Source organism: Phacochoerus africanus, chromosome 3 (assembly GCF_016906955.1).
Source record: "Phacochoerus africanus isolate WHEZ1 chromosome 3, ROS_Pafr_v1, whole genome shotgun sequence".
Lineage (NCBI taxonomy): Eukaryota > Metazoa > Chordata > Mammalia > Artiodactyla > Suidae > Phacochoerus > Phacochoerus africanus.
Window position 1 is genome coordinate 177,078,206 of NC_062546.1, and position 13,186 is coordinate 177,091,391.

Genomic DNA, 13,186 nt, shown 5'->3' on the forward strand with positions numbered 1-13,186 from the left:
CACTTACTTTGAATCAACGTTAATTCTCTCTTCTTTTCGGAAGGGGGCGCACTTTGACCGTCAAATAAAGCCCTAAGGTGGTTGTTTTTTTTTTTAAGTAGTTTTTTTTTTTTTTTCCCTGTGAGAAAACGAAGGCATTCATTTATGTACTGATACTGTCTAAACTTAATACTATGTTCTTGGCTTTCAGATGGCCAGGTTAAATTTCAGTTACTCTAAAATTGCATTTTTTTTTTTTAAAACTACATAGCTACATATGTTAAATGAAATGTGTGCCCTGCTAAATACTGGGCTTTATCTAATATGACGAGGATATTTCCTGTAAACGTAATTGTTAAAAAAACAAACGATGTTTGTTATACATTATTAATTAAAATTGTCAAGGAATGCTCAAAAGTAGGATATGCTCAAACCTAAAAAATTTCACCAAAGTAACAGAAGGAATATCAATGAATGGAAAACCCTAAGAATCTGGTGACGGTTATGGAGCTCTAGTGATTTCTAATGTATTTCCTGCATTTCTGTCTCATAAGATATTTGGATAATGTGCTGGAAAACACCGCTTCCTTGTATAAGGGGCAAATGAACTCTAACCATTTATTTATTCAGTGTCCTAAATTACTTTTTCTAAGGAAATGGACAGACATTGTTTAGTACAGCAAAGAAAAAATCATTATGTATTATGAGCAGAATATTTCGTTTTAGCTTTCAAGAAGATAATCAGGACGTTAAACACTTTTTCTATCATTTAAAACCGAGGTTTCTCAACATTTAGGGCCATATAATCCTTTGTCGTGGGGGCTGTCTCGTACATTGTAGAACATTTAGCAGCCTCCCTGTCCTCTTCCCACTAGATGCCAGTAGCAGCCTCCCCCCCCCCCCCCCCCCCCCCCCGGGCTTGTTGTGACAACCACAATATCTCCGGGTGTTGCCAGTTGTCCCTTGGGAGGCAGAAGTGCCTCAGGTTGAGACCCTGTGTTAAATTGATTTCCTTTTGTGTTTGTAGATTAAGAACTGTGTAAAAGAACAGTTGGTGATAATATATTACATTTTGGCACTTTAAGCAAAACCTGAAGCTTACATTAACGTGATTTAAGTTGACACCTTCTTTGATCTACCATTTTTTTTTCATTCCCAGCTAAGACATATATTAAAAAATCTTAATATATTGATAGAACAACAAAGGAAACTCATCGAAGCAGAGTTAGCTTGTGTAGAATAAATGTTTACTATCTGACAAACATTGAATCACTTCACAAAATAGATGGCATAAGCATGTACTTGTCAATTGTTTTAAATAACTCTGGGTTTTCAGTTGGTAAAGATGCTGCCTTTGCCTCAGTGTACAGTTTAGAAGCCATGAGTTCATGCATGAGGTGTCCTTGCAGAGCCCATGCAATGCATTTGCTAAAATCAGATTTTCACATGGTAATGAGGACAACTATATAAATATGTGTAGTTTTTCTTTACTGTCAGTGGGTCCTCCTGGAAACAGGCTGAGATGGAAGTAGAGGCACAGTAGGTTTATTGGAGCGCAATGCCTGAGAAAGATAATAGGGTGAGTGAGGAAGCAGGGTTGGACAGAGAGCCTCAGCCTGGGATGCAAATCTGACAAGTCTTGGTCAACCCCACAGAGAGCTGTGGGGCAAGGTTGCCCATCCCAGGAGTCGCATGTGATAAATGGCGAGGTCCTAGTACTCCTGCTGTGGTCAGTCATTGGCTGGAGTTGTTTATATGATTACTGACTTGGATCCAAAGTTCAGACAGATGCTTGAAAGCACTGCAGCTGGAGGCTATCAGCCAATTGCATTCCTTTCGGACAGATGGCTGGTTCTTTCTAGAAGGACTGCCTCAGTGATGCACCTCCATGGCTGTTGCCTCCCTTACAGAATTCTCAAGGAATAGCATTGGTCAGCAGTGATGCAGTCACCGTCTCCAGGCTGCAGGGCTGCAGATCAGTGTGGCCATCAGACAACTAGCACTAGGAATGAGTTCGAATCCATCACCACAGCTGGAAAAAATTCCCAGGAGCTCCTAACACAAAGAGTGGAAGTACCTTAGTTTCATAGGGTGCCAGGTGTGAGTAGGTACCAACGTGGGGCTGGTTTTGTTTTCCAGTTCTTACTCGTTTTTGTTTGAGTGGAATCCCACCACTGCCATGGACATTCTGGTGCAGGGGAAGGAGCAGTGGCTTGGGAAACTGGAAAGTTGTGTTCGAATCCCTCCTCTGTTAACATGCAAGCTCCTTGGGCATGAAACTTGATCTCTCTATTCTTCAGGTCTGCAGTGAGGAGGATGGGCTTTACTGAGCTTCCACTGTGAAGATTCAGGGCATCCTGGAAAGTCTGAAATCTCTTCCTGTGTGGGAAGACTGTGATGATCAGTGAATGACATTATTTACTTGCCACATACCAAATACGGTGCCAGGCACTTTAATCTATTATTACCTCATTTAATTCTCCCAGTGACTTTATAAGCCAGGGCAAGTATAATTGTTCACACTTTATAAATGAAAAAAAATGGGACTAAGAGATGTTAGGTGATACTCTCATTCCAGAGAACAAGTAGAGTAGCCACGATTCACTCTAGGGCTTCTGCTCTGGAACCCACCCCTCAGATTGGTGGCCTCCTCATGGAAATCAGTCAGGCACTGCTTAGCTGGATTATGTAAACACACCCTCTCTTTCTTGGCAATGTCCATTCCTGGGTATATTTCCCAAGGAATTTCTCACACAAGTCCATAATGGTTATGGCATTAATTCTGTGGTGTTAGAGAGTTGGGGACAGTCTGGGTTTTCAGTGGAGTATTAAAATGAGGTCTTTCAAACAGGCTAAGATAGGGCAGAGAAACAGTGAGATATAATACCATTTATAAACATTAAGATAAATGCACCTAAAACAGCAATATATGCTGTATAACTATATTCAGATAACATGTTATATGTATTTCATATAAATGGTTGCATATGGGAAAGTTGAGAAGTAGGAATGGGATATAGAGATAAAAGGAGATAGGTAATAAATAGTTTAAAAAAACCCCTATTCTCTGTGTCTCAGTCTTGTGTGCTAACTGGGAATCGTGGTGATGATGAAATTACCAACAAGTCCTTAGTGGTAGACTTAAAATGAAGACATAACTGGGTCACAGGCAGCTTCTCCAAGATGGTAAGCCAGGGGCATACCTTTAGCAAAATCAAACTGGAACTTGACTGCTAATTATCTCTATATTGTGCTTATTTCCATAAGCACTGTTTTTGTCAACAGTCCGATGGTTGGTTTATTCTTCTTTCCTGTTGACAGCCAGGACTTTTTCTATGAGTCTTCTAGTTATAGGGAGGCCTTGCATCCCTGAGGAGTGGCCTTCTTGTTGGCCGCACTAGTTCTGGCGGGTAATTCTTCAGCCCCAGGAACCTCAAAGCAGCAAGCTGGCCAGACCCAGATGTGGCTTTTTCTTGGTAGTGTACGAGGAGTAGGTCTCATTTCCTCAGAGCTTCCTCAATTCTTTGTGAATAAAAGTAGAACATTTTCAACTACCCATGCATTCCGTTTATTTTCCTGTCTTGAGCATCAACTGGTTTTGTCATCTGCTAGAATCCATCTCCTTTCTTTCTCCCCTGTTTAGTTTTTACGTTTCTTTAAATATTTGAACAGCCATGTGACTTTAGACGACTTATTTCTCCTGTTGAAACTCCATTTCCCCCATTCTAAAATGGGGACAATGATGGCATTTGTCTCATAGAGTGTGAGACAAACATACCAACAAAAGCCTTAAGATGTATGATAATGAAAATGGCTTATTCTTATATTTGTAAATAGTTTTTTTTTAGTGGAATGATTATAAGATTGATATTATTTCTTTTTTTTTGTCTTCTTTTTTGCTATTTCTTGGGCCGCTCCCGCGGCATGTGGAGGTTCCCAGGCTAGGGGTCTGATCAGGAGCTGTAGCCGCCCGCCTACGCCAGAGCCACAGCAACGCGGGATCCGAGCCACGTCTGCAACCTACACCACAGCTCACGGCAATGCCGGATCGTTAACCCACTGAGCAAGGGCAGGGACCGAACCCGCAACCTCATGGTTCCTAGTCGGATTCGTTAACCACTGCGCCATGACAGGAACTCCTGATATTATTTCTAAACACGACTAGGGGGCCTGAAGGCTTTTAAAAGGGGTATGAGTGAGTGAGTGTGTGTGTGTGTGTGTGAATTCTGCAAGGCCATTCCCTCTCCCTGCAGGACTCTTCCTTCTATTCCTTATGGTTTCTCCTTCATAACACAAATCCATTCTGATAGCAGCTGGACATTTTACACATAGTGCTGACAGATGTTATAGTTTGACATTTATTAATGTGAGTGATTAGTTAATATCTATCTCCTCCTTTGAAGAAGTTTCTGAAGACAGTGTAGCTAATCAGAATGGTGTGTTCTGATAATCACTGGTGTGTCCTTGTAGAAGGGGAGATGGAAGGAAGCAGATGGATTCCAGAGATAGAAGGTACATCAACTGAAGGAAGAGTGGGTTGGGGCAGGTCTCATCGATGACTTAGATTTTTAGATAAGCTGAGTTGGTGGATCCTGTGAGATATTTAGCAGATGGTTGGATATTGGATTATGGAGCTTAAGAAAAGCTCTGGATTTGGTATCATCACTTTTTAAATAGAGAGTACTTGAAGCTGTGTGTATGAATGATATTCTTAGTGAGAGTGTCGTGGAATTAATAACTGGTTAGAAAAAGGGTAGGTAGATTGATTTTCTATAAGAGTACCCCTAAATTGTAAATTCACAGGGGGAAGGGGCTAATAAGTAATTTGGAACCCCCTCTGACAACTAGCACAGGACCTTTGGGTGGTAAGTAAGTTCTCCAGAAGTGTTTGACTAAGGTAATTCATATTTCTTCCATTCTAAGAAAACCCATTCTCTTTGTTTTTTTTTAATTACCTATCACAAGGATTAATTATTTTAATTACTTAATAGATTTTATTACATGTATAGGTGTACAACAATCATCACAACCAAATTTTACAGCATTTCCATCCCAAACCCTCAGTGTATCCCCCCGCCCCCCTCCAACCTGTCTCATCTGGAAACCATAGGTTTTTCAAAGTCTGTGAGTCAGTATCTGTTCTGCAAAGAAGTTCATTGTGTCCTTTTTTTAGATTCCACATGTCAGTGGTAGCATTTGATGTTGGTATCTCATTGTCTGACTGACTTAACTTAGCGTGATAATTTCAAGGTCCATCCATGTTGCTGTAAATGCTGTTATTTCTTTCCTTTTAAAGGCTGAGTAATGTTCCATTGTGTATATGTACCACATTTTCTTTATCCACTCCTCTGTCAATGGACATTTAGGTTGTTCCCATGTCTTGGCTGAGAAAACCCATCCTCTGATTCCACTTGGAACACAAGCCTCTAGTTGTTTACTCCCATTTTAATTTTTAAAATGTCATTCTATTTTATGGTGCAGAAGTGGCTGACCTGGGTACAAAAGATGCAGGGGGAGCCTACATCTAGTCACCAAAGATGGGGAGAAGAGAGCTGCTGATAAAGAATGTCTCAGCAAGAGACCTGGGGATTTTCAGATCACTTCTGTCTTAGTAACTGCTCGTTAGCAGGCTAAATGTTAAGCTTACCAGTTAGTCCATTGGCTGATAGAATTTTATAGACTCTCAAAGAAAGGAAATCATAGCTTTCTGGAGGAAGTGGGAACTATTCAGAATGGTCAAGATTATGGATTTCGTGATCAGAACTAAATTTGGAATCTGTTTCTTATTCTCATGCTGCTACTTATCTCAGAAACTCAGTTTCTTCAATTTTTTTTTTTTTGTGTGTGTGCGTATTGTATGAAAACCTGAGGAGAAATATTTAGTTTAGTGCTTGTCACGGAGTTTGCTCACTCTGTGAGCTATCAATGTTGTCATCAGCATTATCACTACCATATTTTCTGTTACGTTTTAAATTGGTTATTGCTCATATAGAGAATCTCTGTTATTTTTATTTATTGATTTCACATGTACAAAATTTATTCCTGAATAGTAACAATTTTTTCTAACATCGGCATGTTATTTCTTTTTATCTTTTGTTTTATCATATTACATTAGCTAGAAATTCCATATAACATTGAATGGTGATAGTAACTACTGTGGGCGTCTTCTCTTGCTTATTATTTCAATGGGACGCTTCTCAAGACTTATCATAAAAAATAAAGATTTATCATTAGGTATGATATTTTCTTTAGATTTTTAATAAAAGTAACATCATTGCCAGTTTTGTTAAGTTGTTAAATGTAAGGCTAACATAGAAGTTTTGAATGACAACATATATAATTTATAAATATGTATTCGTAACCACAATTTATTTATTTATTTTAAAATTTTATTGGCGTATAGTTGACTTACAATGTTGTATTCACTTCAGGTGTGCTGCAAAGTGAATCAGTTATATGTATGTATCTCCATTCTTTTTTCCCATATAGGTTATTGCCAACCATTGAGCATATTTTCCTGTGATATACAGTAGGTTCTTGTTAATCATCTGTTTTATACTGTAGTGTGTATATGTTTTTCCTACCCTCTCAGTTCCTCCCTCCCCTTAACAGTTTCACATTATAGGAACCCTAAGATTGGTTTTGAAACATGAGTTTGTTTCTGTTTTATAAATAAGTTCTTTTGTATCATTTTTATTAGAGTCTACATATAAGTGATTGCACATGATATCTGTCTTTGACTTACTTCACTCTGTGTAATAATCTCTAAAATCTATCTGTGTTGCTGCAAATGGCATTATTTAATTCTTTTTTATGGCTGAGTAATGTTCCTTTGTATATATGTACCACATTTTCTTTATCCATTCCTCTGTTGATGGACATTTAGGTTGCTTCCATGTCTTGGCTATTGTAAACAGTGCTGCAGTGAACCTTGAGGTGTATGTGTCTTTTTATAGTTTTTATTTTAAAGTCACAGATGATACATTATTTCTTTAAAGAATGTCAGATTAATTGTGCTGAGCTCCTGGCACAGATATTGAACTACTTGAGGGCAGAAACTACTTCTTAATCATTTTTCTGCAGTGACTGGTATCCAGTAGATGCTCATTAAATATTGGTGTTTGCATGATTATAGGTAGAAGGGCTATTATATACTGCTGCTTGAATTAGCAACTAAGTCAAATACTCTTGTTATTATAAGATACAGATTGATAATAAGTTAAATGTTGTTTAATACTATCTTGCCATATATTTATATGAGATGATTGGACAGACTTATATGTGTAATTAAGGTAATTAACATAAACAGCTTCTCTTTTATGAAAGCACTTACACCAAATTGCAAACTGGCTGAAATTTCCTAAATGAGAATAGTTTATACTGCTTGTCATATTCTTTACTTATGTAATCAGGTTAGCTCTCTTTTCTATAATAAAAAGTTTTTCCAGTTATTTATTTTTAAATACATTTTTTTTCCCTGACAGCAGCAATTATATTTAACAATGCATTTAAGCCAATTTTGTGGGCATGAGATGTGCTTAAGTTTGAATGTTTTTTCTACTTACATCACAAGAAAATCTGCCTTTAGGAAGGTACTCATGCACATAATGAGTACCAGGATGGAACGTCTCTCAACATATCTTCTATCTTAGATGAATAAAGTCTATAAGATACACTTTGGTAGTTATATAAATAAAACTGAAGCACAATTTCATCTTGATTAATTGAGCTTAGAGATATCTAAAAACTGGAAGAAATCTTGAGTAGATATGTGGGATTTTCTTGCAGCCTCATAAATGCCTTTCCAAATCAATCCAAAAGGCATAGCATACTTGTTTCCCACCGAGTGGTAATTATATATTAGAAACAACACCTTATTTGGATCTGTTGCATTTCTTAACGCTCATGGTAATAGCATAGTCTGAGTGCCATATTGTACCTCCAGACCTACCTCCCAGGCAAGATCCATGGCCTGGATGTCTTTTCTGTCTACATTTTGTCATAGACAGACTGCTAAACCAGCACAACCAGAGTAGAATGAGTGGATGACTGCCTGAAGGTTTCTCTGTGAATTTAAGGAGGTGCCCCCCCACAACCCCCAAATAAAAATTCTCTTTCCCTAGGTCTTTTTCTTTCTTTTCTTTTTATGGCTGCATGTGCTGCATATGGAAGTTTCTGGGCTAGGGGTAGAATTGGAGCTGGAGCTGGAGCCTCTGCCACAGCCACAGCCACACCAGATCCCAGCTGCATTTGTGACCTACACTGCAGCTTGCAGCAATGCCAGATCCTTAACCTATTGAATGAGGCCAGGGATTGAATCCCCATCCTTATGGAGACTACCTTGGGTCTTTAATAACCTTCGGGCCCACAATGAGAACTCCTCCCTAGGTCTTCTCCTTTCTAATTTGATAAAATTGCATTGGACTACTAAGTATTATGTTTATCATGTAGGCTCTGAAACTGATTAAGAGAGGGCTCTGTCCTCCAAGGAGCTTTTACTCTTGAGCAGGAGACAAGGTTGCCAGTAATACAAAAAGTTGCTCTTTGCCTCTCCTCTTGAGTTCTACCTCCCCTCCCTGCAGGATCTGTTCCTTTTCCTTCTTCCTTCCTTCCTCCCTCCCTCCCTCTCTCTCGTTCCTTTCTTTCTCTCTCTCTTCTTTCTTTCTTTCTTTCTTTCTTTCTTCTTTTCTTTCTTTCTTTCTTTCTTTCTTTCTTTCTTTCTTTCTTTCTTTCTTTCTTTCTTTCTTTCTCCCTCTCTCTCTCTCTCTCTCTCTCTCTCTCTCTCTTTCTTTCTTTTTGGCTGCACCCATGGCATATGGAAGTTCCCAGGCTAGGGGTCCAATTGGAACTACAGCTACCAGACTACACCACGGCCACCATAAAGTGGGATCTGGATCTGAGCAACACCGGATCCTTAACCCACTGAGTGGGGCCAGGGATCAAACCTGTAGTATCCTCATGGATACTAGTCAGGTTCCTTACCAGTGAACCACAATGGGAACTCCCATTTTTCCTTCTCTTTATTGTAGCCAAATATTTCTCATTTCAGCATTTTGTTTCTTCCTTTTTCATTACTAAGTTTAGTTTGGTTGAATATATTTAGAATGTGATAAAAGCATAGGCTTAGTGATGATAGTGGTAATAATAAACATTTATACAGTATTCATTATATAAAGGCACTTAATTAGGCTTTGTCCATGCATTACTTTTTTTTTAATCCTCACACCAATCTTATGATGTTGCCTCCCAACATCAATTCTATTTCTCACCAATTTTGTGGCAAACAAGGACTTGTAGTAGAGTAAGGATACCCTGTGGGGAAAATAAATGCAAAACTGAAAATCCCTGCCCTTGTGAATTTTACATTCTCTCACTCTCCTAAAGCCTGATCTACATGTGGATTCAGATATATGTGCCAAGAAATTTCCTTATGCTGTCTAGTTACACATAAGGTTTGTGCTTTAATTATATAGATATGGGAAACAAAGAAACACATTACCTCTTGAACATCTTCTTATTAAAGTTTCAGCTATATGAGCTGAGTAAATTCTAGAGATTGGCTGTTGAACACTATGTTTGGCAATACGGTATTGTGCACCTCAAATTTGTTAAAAGGGTAGATCTCATGTTAATTATTCTTCATATAACTCCCCTCCCCAAACTTGGAGTTCCCATCGTGGCTCAGTGGTAACAGACCCAACTAGTATCCAAGAGGATGCAGGTTCCATCCCTGGCCTTGCTCAGTTGGTCAAGAATCTAGCATTGCTGTGGTCTAGGTTACAGATGTGGCTTGAATCCAGCTTTGCTGTAGCTATGGCGTAGGCCAGCAGCTGTGGCTACAAAGCAACCCCTAGCCTGGGAACCTCCTTATGCTGCATGTGTAGCCATAAAAAAAAGCAACAAACAAACAAACAAAAAAACCAAAAAAACCCAAAAAACCAAAAAACCCAAAACCAAAAACCCGCAAACTAACAAAATGGTTATAAGGACACTTTGGGAGACGCTGGCTCTGTTTTGATTGTGGTCATCAATTGTGGTACTATGAGGGTTTGCATGGTCCAAGCTCATCAAATTGCATACTTTAAATATGTGCACCTTTTAATATCAATTATACCTCAAAAAAACTTTATTTAAAAAATAGAGTACTTTATCTAACTTAAAAAAAAACCCTTAGCCTTATTCATGGCCATTCCATTCAGCAAGTACTTTGAGGGCCTCTCATGAACCAGGCAATATGATAGTCACTGGAAATATAAATATAGTGAAATATGTGCCCATGTTTTCATGCATATCATATTCAGCCTTTTAATAAATGTGTCTAAATTGGACTTAATGTTTAATACAGCTGTTGAGTGATGATGGTTCCTTGACAAGACACCTGATTGTTGAATTGCAGCCTGTTGTGGCTCTACCTCTAGGCTCTCCAAAGTTTGTGTCCCAAATTACACTGATCTCTCACAATCTTGTCAAATATAGCCACAGCAACTGCGACATCTGAGCTGCATCTGTGACCTACAACACAGTTCATGGCAACACTAGAGCCTCAACCCACTGGGTGAGACCAGGGATCAAGCCTGAGTCCTCATGGATACCAGTTGAGTTCATTTCCATTGAGCCACAATGGGAACTCCTGGAGCGTATACCCTTTGACCAATATCTCCTCATTTCCCCCATCTTGAAGCCCCTGGTAACCACCATCCTAATCTCTGGTTCTAAGAGTTTTACCTTTTTAGATTCCACTTATAAGTGAGGTCATATCCTATTTGTCTTACTGTCAACATAGTTTTGATCATGCTGATCATTGTCTGCTTTCCATTCCACGTGAGGTGAACTCTGTTGTAGAGCAGCACATGTGCTGAATAGGCTTGAATGACAGAGGTAGTCCTGTGTGAGAACATTGTCCTGGGGGACCAGAAACCTGGCTTATCATGCATGTTTTACTATAATTGAGCTGGGTGACCATAGACAAGCGGCTAAACTCTGGGTCTCATTTATGTGTAAAGAGTAGACAGTTTGATCTCTAATACAGCAGGGATTCAGACTTCTTAAGATTACCAATATAGTTTTAGTTTTTAGAAAGAAATTTATTGACATCTGTATGTAAACATAATAAGAATCCAAGACAAAAGCTGCCTACACTCTCATTTAGTTTTTGTCTATGCATATAGTCAATGAATGCATACTTTTAGTTAATGTTATAAATGAAATTTTATATATTACTTTTTTTATGTGATATACATACATATTTTTCCATCTTTTTACAGCATTTTTTTTTTCTGTTTTACGCATTTTTTTTTCTCCTTTTTCCCTCTCACCACTCTTTCACCGTCTCCAATCCCATTCAGGAAATATGTGCCCTTCTACTCCTGTCTCACTTGAGCATATAAAATATAGGCATACATGTAGGGGTGAAACAACACTTTGTTGAAAGTTTCCTTTGCTATACAGAAGCTCTTTAGTTTGAAGTAGTCCCACTTATTTATTTTTGATTTTATTGCCTTTGCTTTTGGTATCAATTCCCATCCCCCGCAAAAAAAGTCAAGACTGATGTTAAGCAGCTGACATCCCGCATTTTATTCTAGGAATTTTATGGTTTCAGGTCTTGCTTTCAAGACTTTAATCCATTTTGAATTTATTTTTGTATGTGGTGTAAGATAGTGGTCCATTTTCACTCTTTTGCATGTCAGGTTTCCCCAGCACCATTTGTCGAGGAGGCTGTCCTTTCCCCATTGTATATTCTTGGTCTTTTGTTGCAGATTAGTTGACCATGTATGTGTGGGTTTATTTCTGAGCTCTGTTCTGTTCCACTGATCTTGTATCTGTTCCTATGCCAGTACCATACTTTTTTTTGATTACTACAACTTTGTAATATAGCTTTAGATCAGAAAGTGTGATGCCTCCAGCTTTGTTTTTCTTTATGGAAAACAAAAGAATGGAAAACAAAACAATTCTTTAAGAATTTTTTTTTCTATTTCTGTGAAAAATGCCATTGAAATTTTGATAGAAATTGCATTGTCTATAGATTATTTGGGTCGTAAGGACATTTTAACAATATTATTTTTTCCAACCCATGAGCATGAAATGTCTTTCCATTTATTTATGTCTTCTTCAATTTTTTTCATTAAAGTCATAGTTTTTAGTGTACAGGTTTTTTACCTCCTTGGTTAAATTTATTCCTAAGTATTTTGCTCTTTTTGATGCAATTGCAAATTAGATTTAAAAATTTTTTTTCTTTCTGATACTTCATTATTGGTGTATAGAAATGTTACAGGTTTTTAATATTAATTTTGTATTCTACTTTATTGAATTTGTTTATTAATTCTAAGTTTTTTGGTGGCATTATTCAGGCTTGCTATACATAATATGTCATCTGCAAATAGAGGTGGTTTTACTTCTTCCATTCTGATTTGGATGCCTTTTGTTTCTTTTTCTTTCCTAATTGCTCTGGCTAGGAATTCCAGTAGTATGTTGAATAAAAGTGGCAAGAGTGGCCATTCTTGTCTTTTCTTGACCTTAGAGGAGAAACTTTTAGCTTTTCACTTTTGGGTAAAATGTAAGCTGTGAGCTTGTCATATGTGGTCTTTATTATGTTGAAGTATGTTCCCTCTATAACCATTTAGAGGATGTACCCATATTGTTTAGAATTTTTATCATGAATGGATGTTGAATTTTGTCTGAAGCTTTTCCTGACTCTATTGAGATGATAATATGACTTTTGTCTTTCATTTTGTAAATGTAATATAGCTCATTGATTGATTTGCAGTTACTGAACCATCCTTGCATTCCTAAAATAAATTCCTTGATCCTTTTTATTTATTTTTTATTTATTTTTTTTATCTTTTTGCTTTTTCTAGGGATGCTCCCGAGGCATATGGAGGTTCCCAGGCTAGGGGTCCAATTGGAGCTGTAGCCACCGGCCTACGCCAGAGTCACAGCAGCGCAGGATCCGAGCCACGTCTGCAACCTACACCGCAGCTCACAGCAACGCCAGATCCTCAACCCACTGAGCAAGGCCAGGGATCGAACCCACAACCTCATGGTTCCCAGTTGGATTCATCAACCACTGTGCCTCGATGGGAACTCCTCCTTGATCCTTTTTAATGTATTGTTTAATTTAGTTTGCTAATCTTTTGTTGAGGATTTTTGCATGTATGTTCATCAAGGATATTGGGCCTGTAATTTTCTTTTCTTATAGCATTCTTGTTTG

General features: G+C 38.1%; 1 protein-coding gene across 1 annotated transcript in view; it reads left to right on the forward strand.

Annotated features, from left to right (window-relative positions):
- Positions 1-13,186, forward strand: part of PTH2R (parathyroid hormone 2 receptor) — an 88,213-nt gene that overhangs the window by 972 nt on the left and 74,055 nt on the right. The gene's annotated exons all lie outside the window — the stretch shown is intronic.